This window comes from Peromyscus californicus, unplaced genomic scaffold (assembly GCF_007827085.1).
Source record: "Peromyscus californicus insignis strain IS unplaced genomic scaffold, ASM782708v3 Scaffold_5__1_contigs__length_169319896, whole genome shotgun sequence".
Lineage (NCBI taxonomy): Eukaryota > Metazoa > Chordata > Mammalia > Rodentia > Cricetidae > Peromyscus > Peromyscus californicus.
In genome coordinates this window covers 148,041,857-148,059,157 of record NW_026294573.1, presented here as the reverse complement: position 1 = coordinate 148,059,157, position 17,301 = coordinate 148,041,857, and the positions used below count along the sequence as shown (strand labels likewise).

Here is a 17,301-nt window from a genome sequence, read left to right as displayed (position 1 = left end):
TTATGTGTGATTTAAGCTTTAGTAATGTCTCTTTTACATGTGTGAGTGCCCTTGTATTTAGGGCATAAATGTTCAGAATTGAGACTTCATCTTCGTGGATTTTTCCTGTGATGAATATGTAATGTCCTTCCCAATCTCTTTGACTGATTTCAGTTTGAAGTCTATTTTATTAGATATTAGGATGGCTGCACCAGCTTGCTTCTTAAGTCCATTTGATTGGAAAGTCTTTTTCCAGCCTTTTACTCTGAGGTAGTGTTTGTCTTTGAAGTTGAGGTGTGTTTCTTGTATGCAGCAGAAGGATGGATCCTGTTTTCGTGTCCATTCTGTTAGCCTGTGTCTTTGTATAGGCAAATTGAGACCATTGATATTAATAGATATTAATGACCAATGATTGTTAATTCCTGTTATTTTTTTGTTGGTAGTGTGTGTGTGTGTGTGTGTGTGTGTGTGTGTGTGTGTGTGTGTGTGTGTTTCCCTTCTTTGGTATTTGTTGGTATGGGATTATCTATTGCCTGTGTTTTCATGGGTGTATCTAACTTCCTTAGTTGGATTTTTCCTTCTAGTGCTTTCTGTAGGGCTGGATTTGTGGATAGGTATTTGTTTAAATCTGATTTTATCATGGAATATTTTGTTTTCCCCATCTATGGCAATTGAGAGTTTTGCTGGATACAGTAGTCTGGGTTGGCATCCATGGTCTCTTAGTGTCTGCATAGCATCTGTCCAAGACCTTCTGGCTTTCAGAGTCTCCATTGAGAAGTCAGGTGTTATTCTGATGGGTCTGCCTTTATATGTTACTTGTTCTTTTTCCTTTGCAGCTCTTAATATTTTTTCTTTATTCTGTATATTTAGTGGTTTGATTATTACGTGGTGAGGGAACTTTTTTTGGGGGGGGAGGTCTAGTCTGTTTGGTGTTCTTTGGGCTTCTTGTACCTTCATAGGTATTTCCTTCTTTAATTTGGGAAAGTTTTCTTCTATGATTTTGTTGAATATATTTTCTGTGCCTTTGAGTTGGTATTCTTCTCCTTCTTCTATCCCTATTATTATTAGGTTTGGTCTTTTTATGGTGTCCCAAATTTCCTGGACATTTTGTGTTATGACTTTTTTGGCTTTAGTGTTTTCTTTGACTGGTGAATCTATTTCTCCTATCATATCTTCAACACCAGAAATTCTCTCTTCCATCTCTTGCATTCTGTTGCTTATGCTTGCATCTGTAGTTCCTGTTCATTTACTCAGATTTTCCATTTCCATCCTTCCCTCAGTTTGTGTCTTCTTTTATTGTCTCTATTTCAGTTTTCAAATCTTGAACTGTTTCCTTCACCTGCTTAATTGCTTTTTTTTGGCTTTCTTTAGGGGATTTATTGATTTCTTCCAATTTTTTGTTTGTCTTTTCCTCAATTTCTTTAAGGGAATTTTTCATTTCCTCTTTAAAGGCCTCTATCATCTTCTTACAGTCATTTTTAAGGTCTATTCTTCTGCTTCTTCTGCGTTGGGATGTTCAGGTGTTGCTGATGTAGCACCACTAGGTTCTGATGGTACCATATTGGTCTTTTTGTTGTTGATTGTATTTTTGCACTGGCGTCTACCCATCTTTTCCTCTACTTGGTGCAAAAGCAGTGTCTGTGTCTGAAGGAGCCTCTCTTGGTCCAATTGACACTCTTATTCCAATGGGAGCTCTTGGTCCAATGGGTGCTGATGGACTCTATGTCTCAGGGAACAGCTCTTAGTTCAATCAGCACTGGCAGGTTCACTTAGTCCAATCAGTGTTGGCGAGCTCTATCTCAGGGAGTAGCTGCAGTTTTGGAGGGTGGGTGGGTTTAGGAGAGGTGGGATTTGTGGGTTCCAGGTTCTGGTGGGGTATGTTGGTATTCTAACCTGTCTGCAGGATACCTGTCTGCTGGCCTGAAACTGGAACTGCAGTGGGTAGTGGTGTGGGGGTGCAGGGTTGTGCACCTGGGCCCAAAGCCTAGAGGCTGAGGTGTTTGACTATGAGAACAAAGACTCACCTCTTAGTCTGATCAGCACTGACAGGCTCTGTCAAATTTACATAATTTTATATGAACCTTTCTTCTTCTCTGTGCACACGTTTCCTCAGTGACTAAAATATCCAAAGTCATACATTTCTGTAATCAATGTTTTTTGTTATACTTATAAGTTGTATATGGATTCAGCATGATGGCACACACCTTTAATCCCAGCACTTGAGAAGCAGAGGCAGGTAGATCTCTGAGTTTGAGACCAACCTGGTCTATAAAGCTAGTTTCACGACATCCAGGGCTACACAAATCTGTCTTAAAATAATTAGTAATACTAATAATACTAATACGAAGAAGAAGAAGAAGAAGAAGAAGAAGAAGAAGAAGAAGAAGAAGAAGAAGAAGAAGAAGTCAGTTCCACATGTCTATGTACCATATTTTGATAACAGTTCTATTTTGAGATACATGTACTTTTTCATTTATTCATTAAGGGACAATTTTATGAGTATAAGACAATATGTCATATGGGTTCAAACACCTATTAGCATTTTTAAGTATGTTCTTGGGTAGCATAGCCCTGTGTACAGTTTTCCTGGTCCAAGTTACTACCTACTTTAATTGGTTCATTGTTCATGCCAATCAACATATGTCACTGCTATTTTCTGTTTACATCTTTTTCCTTCCTAGACTATTATATTGTTAATGAATCATTAATTTTCCTCATCTTTGAGTTCAGTGCACATGCCTGCCATATAGAAGTTCATGAAAGACACTGTATACGTCTATTACCACCACCAGTACTGGTGAGGTCACAGCATTTGGCTCTGGGCATGATATCCTGATAATGGCTACTATGGGATACCTTTCTGTATGCTGTGAATATGTGTTGCTCTGATTGGTTGTTAAATAAAGCCATTTGGCCTATGGCACGTCAGGTTATAGCTAGGTGGGAAATTGAAGAGAGAGACAGGAAGAAGAAAGGCAGAGAGGAGAGACACCAGCCTGCAGCCCAAGGAAAAACAGGCCAGCAGACTGGTAAGCCACAGAACATGTGTCAAAACATAGATTAATAGAAATGGGTTAAGTTATAAGAGCTAGCTAGCAAGAAACCTGTCATAGGTCATACAATTGTAAATAATATTAAGCCTCTGAATGATTTTTTTTTTTTTTTTTTTTTTTTTTTTTTGGTTTTTCGAGACAGGGTTTCTCTGTGTAGCTTTGCGCCTCTCCTGGAACTCACTTGGTAGCCCAGACTGGCCTCGAACTCACAGAGATCCGCCTGGCTCTGCCTCCCGAGTGCTGGGATTAAAGGCGTGCGCCACCACCGCCCGGCCTGAATGATTATTTTATAAACAGTTGAGGGTCCGTGGAGCCGGGCAGGACCAGAGGAACTTGGGACCAGAGAAACCTTCTGGCTACAAATGGCAAAGCATCAAGTGTTCTGTACATTGGCCAATCTATCATGGGGAAGCATTAGACAAGTACAAAATGAAATGATAAACAGTTACTTAAAAATGTGGGTGGGGGAGGTAGAAACTATCTTCTTATAAAATATTAAAGACATAAAAAAAAGAGAGAAGAAAGTTGTGAAAGCATTCCACAGTAAAGTGAGCTAAAGTGACAAGACAATAGTACTGGTTAGCTTTTGTCAACTTGGTACAAACTACAGTCACCCAGGAAAAGAGAGCATCAACTGAGGACTTGCCTGCATTGGACTGACCTGTAGGCACATCTGTGGAATCATTTTCTTAATCAGTGACTGATGTAGGAGGGCCCATCCCAGCAGTACCACTCCTGAGCTGTACAGGGAAGCACACTGAGAAAGCCAGGGAGAACAAGCCAATAAGTGGCTTTCCTCCTTGGCTCCTGCCTCTGCCCCTGCTTGAGTTCTTGTCCTGACTCCCTTCCACAACAGCCTCTGATCATGGCATGTGAGCCAAATAAACCTTTTCTTCTCCATGTTGCTTTTGGTCAGTGTTTTATCACAGCAGAAGAGTAGTAAACTAATAATTAATGCAGTAATTTTCTGTGGGTCCAACAGAAATTTTATTCTTATTATTAAATATACATGAAAATATTTAAAAGGAAAAGGGTTTAACACAGGTAGACCTCAAGGTCCAGTAAAATTTTGAGCTACTGTGGTGGTGTCACACAGAATCCTAGCACTTGGGACACTAAGGCAAGCTTGAGCTTCATAGAGAAACCCTGGGTCAAAAATAATTACAGAGAAAGAGATTCATACATATACAAAAAGAGTAAATAAAGAAGCTAATGAAGATTCTGTAATAAGTAGACTCAGTCTGGGTGACTGCATGCTCAGTGCAGTTTTTAGCAGTGCCAAGAAATTACACAGAACCTGCTGCTGACTCTTCTTTAGACCTCTTGGGTTTCCAGAGATGTGCTACACATTTTCACTTCAGATTGAGCATTAATCTGTCAAAGGAAGACAGAAGAAAGGAGCAAAATTCAGGTTGTAACAAGACAGAAAAAATATAACTACAACTCGTGCCCCCAATGAAACAGATCTGATGGACGTATTGTAATCATCAAGTAACTGGTGTTTTTTAAATCAAACACAGAATTTCAAAGATTAGCATAGCAAATAATGTTAAAATAATATATGAGGATGTTAATTGTGTAGCTTTCTTTATGTCTGATTTTGTGTCCCATTATTTGTTGAAATGATCATTTTATATATTAAAAGAATGAAACCCTGGAAGTCAAGTGAATGTTAGCAATGGAGGAAGTTGAATGCAAAGTTACATACATACATTGAAATGTTTTTATATCTTACTTTTTGATAAATTTGAAACTACTTCCAAACAAAATACTCCAATATTATCTGCCCTACCAAATGTATACTTTAAAGGATAATTGACTTCATTACTATTTAAAGACATTTTAAAAATTATTTTTATACAGGGTCATTCAATACATTTTCCAGGCTAGCCTCAAACTTTTCATCCTCTTGTTTCAGATTCCTGAATGCTGAGATTACAGGGATGCAACACCATACAGAGCCTTTGAAGAAATTCAGATTTAAATAGAGAGAACAAGCTGTAGTTAACTTCAGCTGTCAACTATACATAAACTTAGAGAACCTCAACCGAAGAACTGCCTGATCATATTTGACCTATGTCCATATCTGTAAGGCATTTTCTTAACTGCTAATTCATGTAGGAAAGCTCAGGCCACTGTGGGCAGCACCATCCCTAGGCAGTCAGGCCTGGCCTGTAGAAAAAGGCTAGCTGAACAAACCAGAGAAAGCAAGCCACTAATCAGCATTCCTCTGTGCTTTCTGCTTCAAGTTCTGCCTTGTCTACCTTTTAATGGTAGACTGTAACCTATAACTATAAGCTACAATAAACCCTTTCTTCCCCAACTTGTTTTTGGAGATGGTGTTTATCAAAGCAACAGAGAAGCAAACTAGAATCAAACAGATTAAACCTCTGGCAATATTTTGAAGGATGGATGATAGTCAATGAAAGAAAAGCTACAGAGAAACTAATATTCTCTCCTCACACAAATATGCATGGGAATACAAACCCTTTTTCTGAGAACAATTCAGCACTATCAAGCTGCACTTTAAATCTTTTAGTCTGGCAACTTAATGTCCCAGCTGAAGCAATGAGTGTGGGCACTCTGAACAAATTAATGTAGGTCTAGAGACAAGAAACCAGTTGGCTGTAGGCCAGTTCCCCCAGTTTAATAGAGAAGATACATATGCAGATGCCTGGATCCATGGGAAAGAGAAAGGAAATCCCATCTCAAAAACTCAAAGGTAAGAGTATGAAATAAACCATCAGCTAAATTCAGGAAGAAGTCTTTCCCAAGACTTGCTCAGTTAAAGAACTAGAGAGGAAACAAAGACTTCTCTAACCTCATTGAAGGTAGCAATGAAGAAAAGAAACTGAATCAGATAAGACATTCCTTTGAAAGAGTCAATCAACCTTATGGTAAAAGATTTCCATCAACCCCACATCTGACAGAAAGCTGATCTCAAAAATATATAAAGAACTCAAGAAACTAAGCATCAAAATACTGAACAATCCAATTTAAAAAATGGGCTATAGAGCTAAACAGAGAATTCTCAAAGGAAGAATTTCAAATGGCTGAAAAAGACATTTAAGGAATTGCTCAGCATCCTTAGTCATCAGGGAGATGCAAATCAAAAAGACTCTGAGATACCATCTTACACCTGTCAGAATGACTAAGATCAAAAACACTGAAGACAGCTTATATTGGAGAGGATGTGGAGAAAGGGGAACACTCCTCTACTGTTGGTGGGAGTGCAAACTTGTACAGCCACTTTGGAAATCAGTGTGGCAGTTTCTCAGAAAATTGGGAATCAATCTTCCTCAAGACCCAGCTATACCACTCTTGGGCATATACCCAAGAAATCCTCAATCATACCACAGGGACACATGCTCAACTATGTTCATAGCAGCATTATTTGTAATAGCCAGAACCTGGAAACAACCTAGATGCCCCTCAACTGAAGAATGGATTAAGAAAATGTGGTATATATACACAATGGAGTACTACTCCACAGAGAAAAAACAATGACATCATGAAATTTGCAGGCAAATAGATGGAACTAGAAAATATCATCCTGAGTGAGGTAACTCAAACTCAGAAGGACAAACATGGTATGTACCCACTCATAAGTGGATACTAGAAGTAAAGCAAAGGATAACCAGACAACAACCCACAACTCCAGAGAAGCTAGCTAATAAGGAAGAACCAAAGAGGGATGCATGGATCGCCCTCGGAAGGGGAAATAGATGAGATCTCCATAAGTGAACTGGCAGTGAGTGGTTGGCAATGGAGGGTAAGTGATGGGGGGTGAGAACATAAAAGAATGGGATGGTTGAACTGGTACTTGGATGGAGTGGGAAAGCAATGAGAGTTACCATGATGGATGGAGATATCATGGGAATAGAGAGAAACCAGGTGCTGGGGAAGTTGCCAGGAATCCCCAAGGATGACCCCAGCTTAGACTACTAGAAATAGTGGAGAGGGTGCCTGAACTGAACTGGCTTACCCCAGTGATCAGACTGGTGAATACCCTGTCATCACAGAGCTATTCTCCAATGACTGATAGAGGCAGATGCAGAGATCCACAGCCAAACACCAGGCAGAGCTCCAGGAGTCCAGTTGGAGAGAGAGAAGAGGGATTCTATGAGAAAGTGCATCAGGATCATGATGGGGAAACCTGTAAAGACAACCAAACCAAACTAGTGGGAACTCATGAAAGTTGAATGGCTTTGGAGTCTGCTTTACACTAGGCCCTCTGTGTGGCAAGACAATTGTGTAGCTCGATTTGCTTGGGGTGCCCCCTGGTGGTAGAATCAGAATCTATGCCTGGAGCATGAGGGGGCTTTTTGGAGCCCACTACTATGATGGGACACCTCACAGCCTTGGGCAGGGGAAGGGCTTGGACTTGTCTCTGCTGGATGTGCTTCCCCATAGGAGGCCTTGCCTTCTTGTCGGGGGGAGTGGGGTAGTTTGGGGGGGGGGGGGCGGCTACAGTGGGTGGGAGGAGGGAAGAGGGGTATCTCTGATTGGTGTGTAAAAGGAATGAAAAAAATTTCTTAATAAAAAAAAGAGTCAATCAGCCATGACTGTCTTGCAAGCCCATCTCATGACTGTCTTGCAAGCCCATCTCGTGACTGTCTTGCAAGCCCATCCAGATGATTTCATTGTCTATACTTGGAGCCAGAGGTTTCATTCAGGGATGACAACAGTAGCTCAATTGGCACATCATAGTCAGTGATGTCCCATGAACAGATTTTATCTGGTCTGGAAGAGAGAGACCAAAGGCATAAGAGACATGTGTTATGGAACTCCAGCCTCAGAGCATGGAATAGTGGTTGCCATTCTAAAATAAGAACAACTACCACTCATGGGAGACACACATTGAGTTTATCAACATTCCCTCCTAGGACATGGAAAGTCATCAGAACCTCATCTGAGATTCCAACCACTTAGTAACACATACCTAGTCCCATGTAATCTTGCCCAGCTGCAAATGATTTGGGGGTGGTGCTGTATAAGATTATATATAGTATACAGGAGGTGAAAGTTTGGGGACTCCAATAATATAGCTTCATGAGTTGCCATCTGTGCTTGGGTGGGCTTTGAGGGAATGTAGCTGCTTTTGAGTCATCTGTGTTCATTAGGGTAGATACCCTCACTGTATTAGTCAGGGTTCTCTAGAGTAACAGACCTGATAGAATACACACACACACACACACACAGACACACACACACAGACACACACACACACTGTGTCTGTGTGTGTGTGTGTCTGTGTGTGTGTGTCTGTGTGTGTGTGTGTGTCGGTGTGTGTGTGTATATATATACTGAGATTTATTAAAATGACTTACAGGCTGTGGTCCAGCAAATCTAACAATGGTTGTCTTTGTATGGAAGGTCCAAGAATCCAGTAATTGTTCAGAGACTTAATGTTTCAGCTGGTCTTTAGCACACACCAGAATCCAGAAGAAGTGGGTTCTAATGCCAGTGAAGGAATGGTTTTACCAGTGAGATGAGAGCAAGCAGGCAAAGAGCAAACACTTCCTTCTTCCATGTCTTTATGTATGTTTCCAAGCAGAGGGTGTGGCCCAGATTAGAGGTGTGTCTTCCCATCTCAAAAGATCTGGATTAAAGATGTGACTCCACAGCTCAAAGATCCAGATTACTAATGGATCTTTCCTCTTAAAATTAATCAAAAATACCTCAGAGGTATGTCCCTCCATCTTGGGGTTTTGGTTAATTCTAGATGCAGTCAATTTGAAAGCCACAATGCTCACCCACACTCTGGTAAGTGAGAACAATAAATTCATTGTTTCATCAAGCTGAACTTGGATAGAATCATTTCTTTAATCTGCCATTGGTCTCTGTCTAGTTGAAGAGGTGTTTGTTCGTATCATCTCAAGAAAAACAATGCAACACTTAGGTGATCTCTAAAAACTCATGGAAAAGAACTCCAAGTAAATACAAAAATCCCAATACAACAGAGAAGTCCATGGCACATAAAGCCTACCAAGGACTCTGCACATTGGTAGGAGTATCAGAGAATGCTGTTGTCCATTCCAGAACCACATGCCCCGATTTGTTAATAGACCCCAATTTTATCCTGATAATTCAAGTCCTCTATTAGATCATAGACTCTAGCTTCCTCTGAAGCTTGGTGTAGCCACAGAGTCAACATTTGACTGAGGACATGTAAGCCAGTTGCTCCTTGAGACAGTTTTTAAGCCCTTAAAGGGGCATAGACCTTTATAGGAAAGCTTTAAAAAACAAACTATAATATTTTATTTTTTCTGTGAATTGCATACATGTTTACAGTGTACTTTGACCATACTCTAATCATGCTCACACACCCCTACTCTTCACACTAACTCTACCCATATCCACCACTGCAACCTCTCCCAACTTCGTATATTTTAATAGCCTTTTTCTTAACTCTTCCAGTTTTTCAAAAATTGTCAGAAACCAGAAATCTGGTGTAGTATCTAAACTGAAATTCTGTTGCAACATCTGAAAGAAGTTTTCTTTGTGTAACATTTTGTGGAGCCTCTATAGATTACCTCTGCAACATACAGCCCACCTCTGCACATCTCTTCTGTGATACAAATGTGAGCAAATGACTCTTCTTCTACACCTAGCAAAACCAGCATTCCTAAAGTCAACTGTGCAATGGGGAAGAGCAGGGTGTTTTCTATATAGTAAGGTAACTATAGCAACAACAATATATTCCAAAGTAAGTAGAACAGAGGGAAATTACTAGAAAGGAAAGGGAATGAAAAATTCAATAAATTATTTGGCACAAATACCTCACATTATATATAAAAACACATTCATACTAGGACCTACAATTAAAAACTCCTCTCCTATAAAAGTAATTACAAACAACATGAAAATACAAGCTACGTGGATACTCTAGAAAAAAATCAAGTAAATGCTTGAGAGGATGGATATGCTAAATAAACTAATTTGATCAGTATACAATGTGTACATGTATCAAAACATCATCCTGTATCCACAAATACTTAAAAGTATGTATTAGTCAAAAATAAAATAAGATGAGATACAGGGATGTAGCTCAGTTGTGGAGAGTTTACCAAGCATGCTTGAGGCTCTGGGCTCAGTCACCAGCACCACATTAACCAGGCATGGTGGTGCCACATGTGACCCAGCACTCAGGAGGCAGAAGCAGAAGGTTCGGAAGTTCAAGCTCATCCTCGGCTACATAGGGAGTTTGAGTCCAACGCAAGCTAGAGAGAAATTGTCAGAAAAGCAAAAGGAAGGGAGAGAGGGAGGGAGGGAGAGAGGAAGGGAGGGAGGGAGGGAGGGAGGGAGGGAGGGGGGAAGGACGAGTAAACATAAGTCTACAGCTAAACAAAAATCAAAAGTTTAAAAAAAAAGCATTTTAAAAAACAACCATTTGCCCGGCGGCGGTGGTGGCGCACGCCTTTAATCCCAGCACTCGGGAGGCAGAGGCCGGCGGATCTCTGTGAGTTCAAGGCCAGCCTGGGCTACCAAGTGAGTTCCAGGAAAGGCGCAAAACTACACAGAGAAACCCTGTCTCGAAAAACCAAAAAAAAAAAAAAAACAACCATTTTGAAATGCTTAAGAGCCAGGTCCTATTTCTATGAACATATGCTCCTCCTTTTTAGTTGCTTTAGAGGAGTCTTTGAGACCAATAAGAAATACATGAAGCCACAAATTTCCAAGAAATGTACAGATTGTTAAATCAAGAGTGCAAGGAAAAATGAGCAGTTAGGAATAAAAATATAAGACTGTTATCCTATAGCTTGGAACAAACAGGTTCATTAAAAGGTGAATCACATACAAGGAAACCTTATAAAAGTTACTCAGGAAAAGGAGGGGAAGGGCTTTCCAATAAATAAAAGTAAATCCCGAAGCAAATACCATGAAACAGACCACATAAATGCACTTACCTGTTTGAAATATAAAGAAGCAAATTAAAAATACACACACACACACACACACACACACACACACACACACACACACACACACACACACCTGCATTCTAGCGAGTGCTCTATGTCTGAGAAGCATATCAATTTACTACAACTGGTTCCTGGGCTCTCGGGGTAAACTCCACAGCCTCGGTGTCTGCATGGATACAGTCCACCAACAAGCAGGGCAGAGATACAAACTGTGCTTATTCATCACCCAAGTACTTACGACCAGGGCTGGGGAGAAGTGTGAGCCATTTGGGGTGCTTGGCGTTTTCCATTTTTATTTTTCATTTTTGTCAAAAGTGTTATAACTTTCTTAGCAATAAAAAAGGAATAAATATGAGAGAATTTTAAAGAAGATAATTGGGATTACATTCTGAATAATGAATCTTTTTGCCTGATACTATTACATCTACATTGAGAAGAATATTTCTGAGAAGTATTTGAATATGTGATTTCCTTCCAGAATACAAATCTAGACACAGTCTGACAAATGAAAGGACTCCTAATTCCATGACGAGCATCTACAAGCAGGGTTTTCATTAGAGTCTGAAGAAATCTTGAGGCTATCCCTGTCTGTAAACCACATGAAGCTTCCCCAGTACAAGCAGCACATTATGTCAAACAAATCATTTTAGAATTTTAGTCTTTAGGTCAAAAGTACGAAGGCAAAGAGAGTTATGATTGAATCAAGCTTTTACCCATGATACTCCGTTTTCACAAAGCTATGCCCAGGCTGGAGAGACGGCTCAGTGGTTAACACTGGCTCCTCTTCCGGAGGACCCCACTCCCATTCCCAGCACACACACACACACAGTGACTCACAACTATCTGTAATCCCAGTTCCAGGGGATCTGGCAGCTTCTGGCCTCTATGGGCACCAGATATGCAGGTGGTCCACAGACATCCATGCAAGCAAAATATCCATATACATAAAATAAAAATAAATAAACCTAAGTGAAAAAATATTTTTAAGCTGAGTATCTGGTCTCACTGGCCATTTGCCAACAGGAGACATAAATGCATACATGTGTGGTGATATATTGTATAGCCCAATATATTGTGTACCCTAATAAACTTATCTGGGGATCAGAGGACAGAGCCAGCCACTAGATTAAACATAGAGTCAGGACAGTGGTAGCACACACCCTTAATCCTATCACTCGGGAGGCAGAGATCTGATCCGTCTGGATCTCTGTGAGTTTAAGACCACATTTGAAACAGAGCCAGGCAGTGGTGGCACACGCCTTTAATCTCAGCACTAGGAAGGAAGGAAGATGGCAGGGCACAGAAAGGAATATATGGTGTGAATAAACAGAAAGTCTTGCTCTGGAGACTGAGGAGTTGGTATGGTGAGGTTAACTGTGGCTTGTTCTGTTACTCTGATCTTTTAGCTTCCACCCCAATATCTGGCTCTGGGTTTTCTATTAATAAGACCATTTAGCAATTTGTGTTACATACATGAGGCAGAAATATTTTAAAACACACATGGGAAGGAGACATACCACTTTTTTCTGTTTTTTTTTTTGTTTTTTTTTTGTTTTTTGTTTTTTTTGTTTGTTTGTTTTTTTGAGACAGGGTTTCTCGGTGTAGCCCTGGCTGTCCTAGAACTCACTTGTAGACCAGGCTGACCTCAAACTCAGAGATCTGCCTACTTTTGCCTCTGAGTGCTGGGATTAAAGGTGTGTGCTACCACAGCCCAGCATGAGATGTAGCACTTTTAAAACTGATTGTTGAGATTGTAAGAAGTAGTGGTCAGAGCGTGAATTTATCATTCAAGGAAAGGGAGGAGTTTATCTTATCTAGAACTTTTGATTATTAACAACGTGAAAGACAGCCCTGTGGTTAATCCCTTGCTGTGCAAGTGTGAGGAGTGGAGTCTGGATCCTCAGCGTTCCCACAAAGCTGGGTGTTGTAATCCCAGCATTCTACAGTGAGGTAGGTGAAGACAAGGAAATCCTCCTCAAGCTTATGGGCCAGTTAGCCTGGAGGACACAGTGGCTAACAAAAAAGAAACCCTGTTCCAAACAAAGTAGAAGGTGAGGACCAATACCGGAGGTTTTCCTGTGACCACCACACACACACACACACACACACACACACACACACACACACACACACACATCCTGTTTTGATAAGATTGCCTCTCTGCTCACTGTGTGTGCACACATTTGTGGCAGGTTTTACCTACCTTCCTACTTGGGAGAGGGGACAGAAAAGGAAGGGAGGGAAGGGGAAAACCCTAATAGTAGCATTTTATAGGCATTTTTAAACATCTCTTAGCGCTGATGAGACTTTCTAATGACCCTGTGATGTGGCAGTTTACTTCTAAAACTCAAAGGGCTTTGCTTTGTTTCGTGCCTTTTTTCACATCTGCTTCTTAATGTGCATTTTCTATTCCAGGATTCATCCACAATTTCATGTCCTTCTCATATCTCATGTTTCAGTTTAGATCCTCTCAGGTTTTGATGACCTTGAAAGTTGTTGAGGAGTACTATTCAGTCAGTAACGCTGAAAAATATCCCTGTGCTGGGATTCATTTAATGTTTTTCTCGTGATTACAGTGGGATAATCAGCCTGGAAGTCAAAGACCACAAGTGTGTAATACCATTTTCACTGTGGGTTTTATGTATTTTTAATGTGTATGAGTGTCTTGCCTACACGTGTGTCTGTGCACTGTGTATATATCTGGTGCACATGGAGGCAAGAAGAAGGTATCAGATACACTGGGAATGCCGTTACAGACAGTTGTGAGCTGCTATGTGGGTGCTGGGAATCAAACCTATGTCCTGTGGAAGAGCAGCCAGTGCTCTTGACTGCTGAGCCATCTCTCTTGTGCCGTTTTCATCATGTTATATGTGTTATATGTGGTGGAATTGTGTTCCCCAACATATTGTACACCCTAATAAACTTATCTGGGGTCAGAGAATGGAACAGCCACAATATTAAACATAGAGGACAGGCAGTGGTAGCACACGCCTTTAATCCTAGGATTCCAGAGGCGGAAATCCCTCTGGATCTCTGTGAGTTCAAGGCCACATTGAAAACAGTCAGGCATGGTGACACACGCCTTTAATCCCAAGAAGTGAGCTTTTAATCTCAGGGAGTGATCGCAGAAAACAGAAAGATATATAAGGCGTGAGGACCAGAAACTAGAAGCTGGTTAAGCTTTCAGGCTTTCGAGCAGCAGTTCAGCTGAGATCCATTCTGGATGAGGACTCAGAGGCATCCAGTCTGAGGAAACAGGATCAGTTGAGGAATTGGCAAGGTGAGGTAGCTGTGGCTTGTTCTGCTTCTCTGATCTTCCAGCATTCACCCCAATAACTGGCCTCAGGTTTGATTTTATTAATAAGACTCTTTAAGATTCGTGCTACAGTTGTATATAACGTTATATATAAATGTTTATGTGTTACATACTCATAGCACCTCCTTTCTCTGTCAGTATTGACACTTGACCCCTGGTTAAGGCAGTTTGTCATGTTTCTCTACTATAGAGCACCTCTCGTCCTTTTTCATGTACCATCTGGTTTTGTCTGTCCATAAGGAGGGGCAGTTTTACTCAGCCTGCCTGAAGACAGTATGTCTATACACATCCTATGGAGTTCTTATGCATAGGCAATTTCTAGTTTCTCCACTTATCTCAATACTTACATATTTATTCAAGTGTTGTTTTATCTTGACATGGATTCAGAGATATTCATCTTTTGCTTTGGGTTATAATCCATAACTACTTTATTTTCTTGTTCAGACTCTTTCCAATTTAACCACTGAGAGATCTTCAATTGGTTCTTACTTTTTTTTGCCATGCATAATATGTGTACTTTTAATGAATATTCAAAAGATTAATATACAAATAGAAGAATGATAGTAACTGCTAATAGTGCTTACACTATTAGGCACAAAGGCCTCAGTGATAAGTAAAATTGCCAATATAACTCAAATAACAACATAATAAACTCCATAATATTATTTAAAAGTTCTAGCTTATACTTAGAATTTTTAAAATGCTAATAGTTTTTTTAACTGTTATTTGTTTGTTTATTGTGTTGCTGAGAATGGAACCCAGAACCATATATGTGTTGTTATTTTTAATCAAAATACAATTACATCACGATCCCCTATTCACTTTTCTCCCTCCAGCCCTTGCATGTACTTTATCCCCCACCCCACGTGCCTTGTACCTTGCTCTCTACCAAATTCATGGCCTCTGGCCTCTTTTTCCATTGATAAATATGATAGTAGTAGGAGCTAACTATGTAGAGTGCTTACTGTAGAAGATATCACAGGAAGCACCTAACAATGAATGTTTCTATTAATCTCCACAACAATCCCATGGCTAAGCTGTGAGAACGCAAGACTGTCCACTGTTCCAAAATCATGGTCCCTGGGATCTTGTGTGGAGGTTCTAGTAAGAGTACAACTACTCATATAGCCTTGACCAAAAAGCAATCTTCCTCTCTCCTGTGTCGGGATGGTCTTGAGGAGGGACCAGAGAGACAAGTGAGAGAGGAATGGACCACCTGCCTGCCCAGGCAGATCGACTGAATCAACCTGGGATCAATGAATGACAGAAGCCTAGATCACCCTCACACTCAACCTTGTTTCCTGCACAAGAAGAACCAGAGTAACCCTAAAAAAAACATTATTATGCACATTGCTGGACTCACCACAGACCTCTTTAGTTATAAATTCTAGGGCTTGAGAATATGCATTTTAACATCCATTCCAGGAGATTCAGACACATGCCAATGTGTGTGAGCAAGCTGACACCAGAACTGAATTCCTTGTCACAGAAATGAGAGCTTATCAAAGCCCTTGTGCCTAGTTACCAAAGCATACCCTCTACCCACTGTTGTGAGAAGAAACTCAATTTCAGGTCATTTCTATTTAAAACTCATCATGAAAAAGTATCCAGTATCAGTCTTTCTCCTTGGCAGGTAGTATTGGACCAAATAAGTTTATGAACAAAACTTCCCACTAGAGGGAGTTCCTATATCCCTTCCTAGAACAAGCCATGTGGAAAGTACTATCTTGTAACATTTTAAAAATATAAACTTTTTAAGGTGTTTGAAGGGAGACACACTGTAGGGCTGGGTAATGGCTGCTTCTAGATGACAAAGATGATTAAAGAAAAAAACTTATCAGAAATTATTGCGGTCCAGCCTCTGTAGTTTCCTTCCCAGGGACCCAGAAGAGACACTACTAACAGTCAGAATAATCTGAGGGAAATGAAGCTATGGGCACCATGCTCCTTTGTCCATCCACTTTATTCCTCTAAGACAAAAGTCTACAGCTTCAGTTCTGTTCTCACACTCGGCTCCTCTCTGTCCCTTCTCTTCCTGTCCTCTCATTGTCTAGTCCTAACTAAGCTCTTTTGCTCTCAATCTCATCTTCATCCTTCGTTCCTCCATCCATTTTCATTCCTTCCTCTCCTACCCTCCTGACCAGACCCAATCTATCTACAATCTCCAAAAAACTCTGCCGTGCTGCTTCCTGGTCGGGCGGGGCAACTCTGCTCTGAGCTAGGAAACCTGCCTCATGGCTACATTGCACCTGGTGTACAAAAATCCTCTGTTCTGAGTCAATTGTTCTGGAATGCACTTGGACTGTGAGAGGAAGGAGGGTCTGAGCATCATTGCACAAGAAACACAGCTATGCTAGGCAGTGTCTCCATAAGGATGTTTACCTTAATTCAGATCAGCAGTTGGTCTGAAAGGTTTATTCTGTCTGCCATTTTGGCCTAGGAGTTTGAGAGGTATTTCAGATAAATACACTGTTAAAAGTTCTTGGGAAAGTTATGAGCACACATGAAATTCATAGCAGGAAACAACTGATATATTAAAAGCCAAATAACACCAAATACTCTTTGAGATTTGGGTTCCTCTGGAAGAATTCCTTGATTCTTCCAGGTATAGCTTTACCATATACAGCTAAATCCCTACTTCATATTCCTGTGTCTTGTAGCAAAAATTCAGTACCAGGGTAGGATACTTATAAGATTCCAGAGATAATACCAAAAATCATACGGGTTTTTGCCATTCCTCTTGGTTTCCCCCACAACTAGATGATAAGACCTTATTGCAGAAGTTAGCTGCACAATAGATAGAAATCAAGCTGGAAGTAAGCTGGAAGCTTCCTCTGTGCCAGTTAGCTTTCCTGGCCCTGATGGTGCTGAGCAGGCACCTGAAGGATAAAAGCATCAAAGGTCTTACCCAACTGTGAACCATATGAACCATAAGCCCAACCTTCCAGGGAAGACATGCTCACTGTACAACAGTGGCAGTGCTGTTATAGGGCCACCAACTACTCTCTGGTTTGATATGAGTTCCACT

The 17,301-nt window shown here is 40.6% G+C and overlaps 1 long non-coding RNA gene across 3 annotated transcripts in view; it reads right to left on the bottom strand.

Moving 5' to 3' along the window:
* LOC128097840 (uncharacterized) overlaps positions 1-17,301 on the bottom strand; it is a 62,453-nt gene that overhangs the window by 36,720 nt on the left and 8,432 nt on the right. The window contains exons 2-4 of one of the 3 annotated variants that reach the window (XR_008214005.1): positions 10,103-10,255; positions 7,018-7,188; positions 3,159-4,406 (exon numbers count right to left, since the gene is read on the bottom strand). The exons of 1 other annotated variant lie outside the window; for it this stretch is intronic. This is a non-coding gene — a long non-coding RNA (uncharacterized LOC128097840). Of the gene's footprint in view, positions 1-3,158; positions 4,407-7,017; positions 7,189-10,102; positions 10,256-17,301 lie in introns of those variants that run through there. One more of the 3 variants, XR_008214007.1, reaches the window with a different exon arrangement.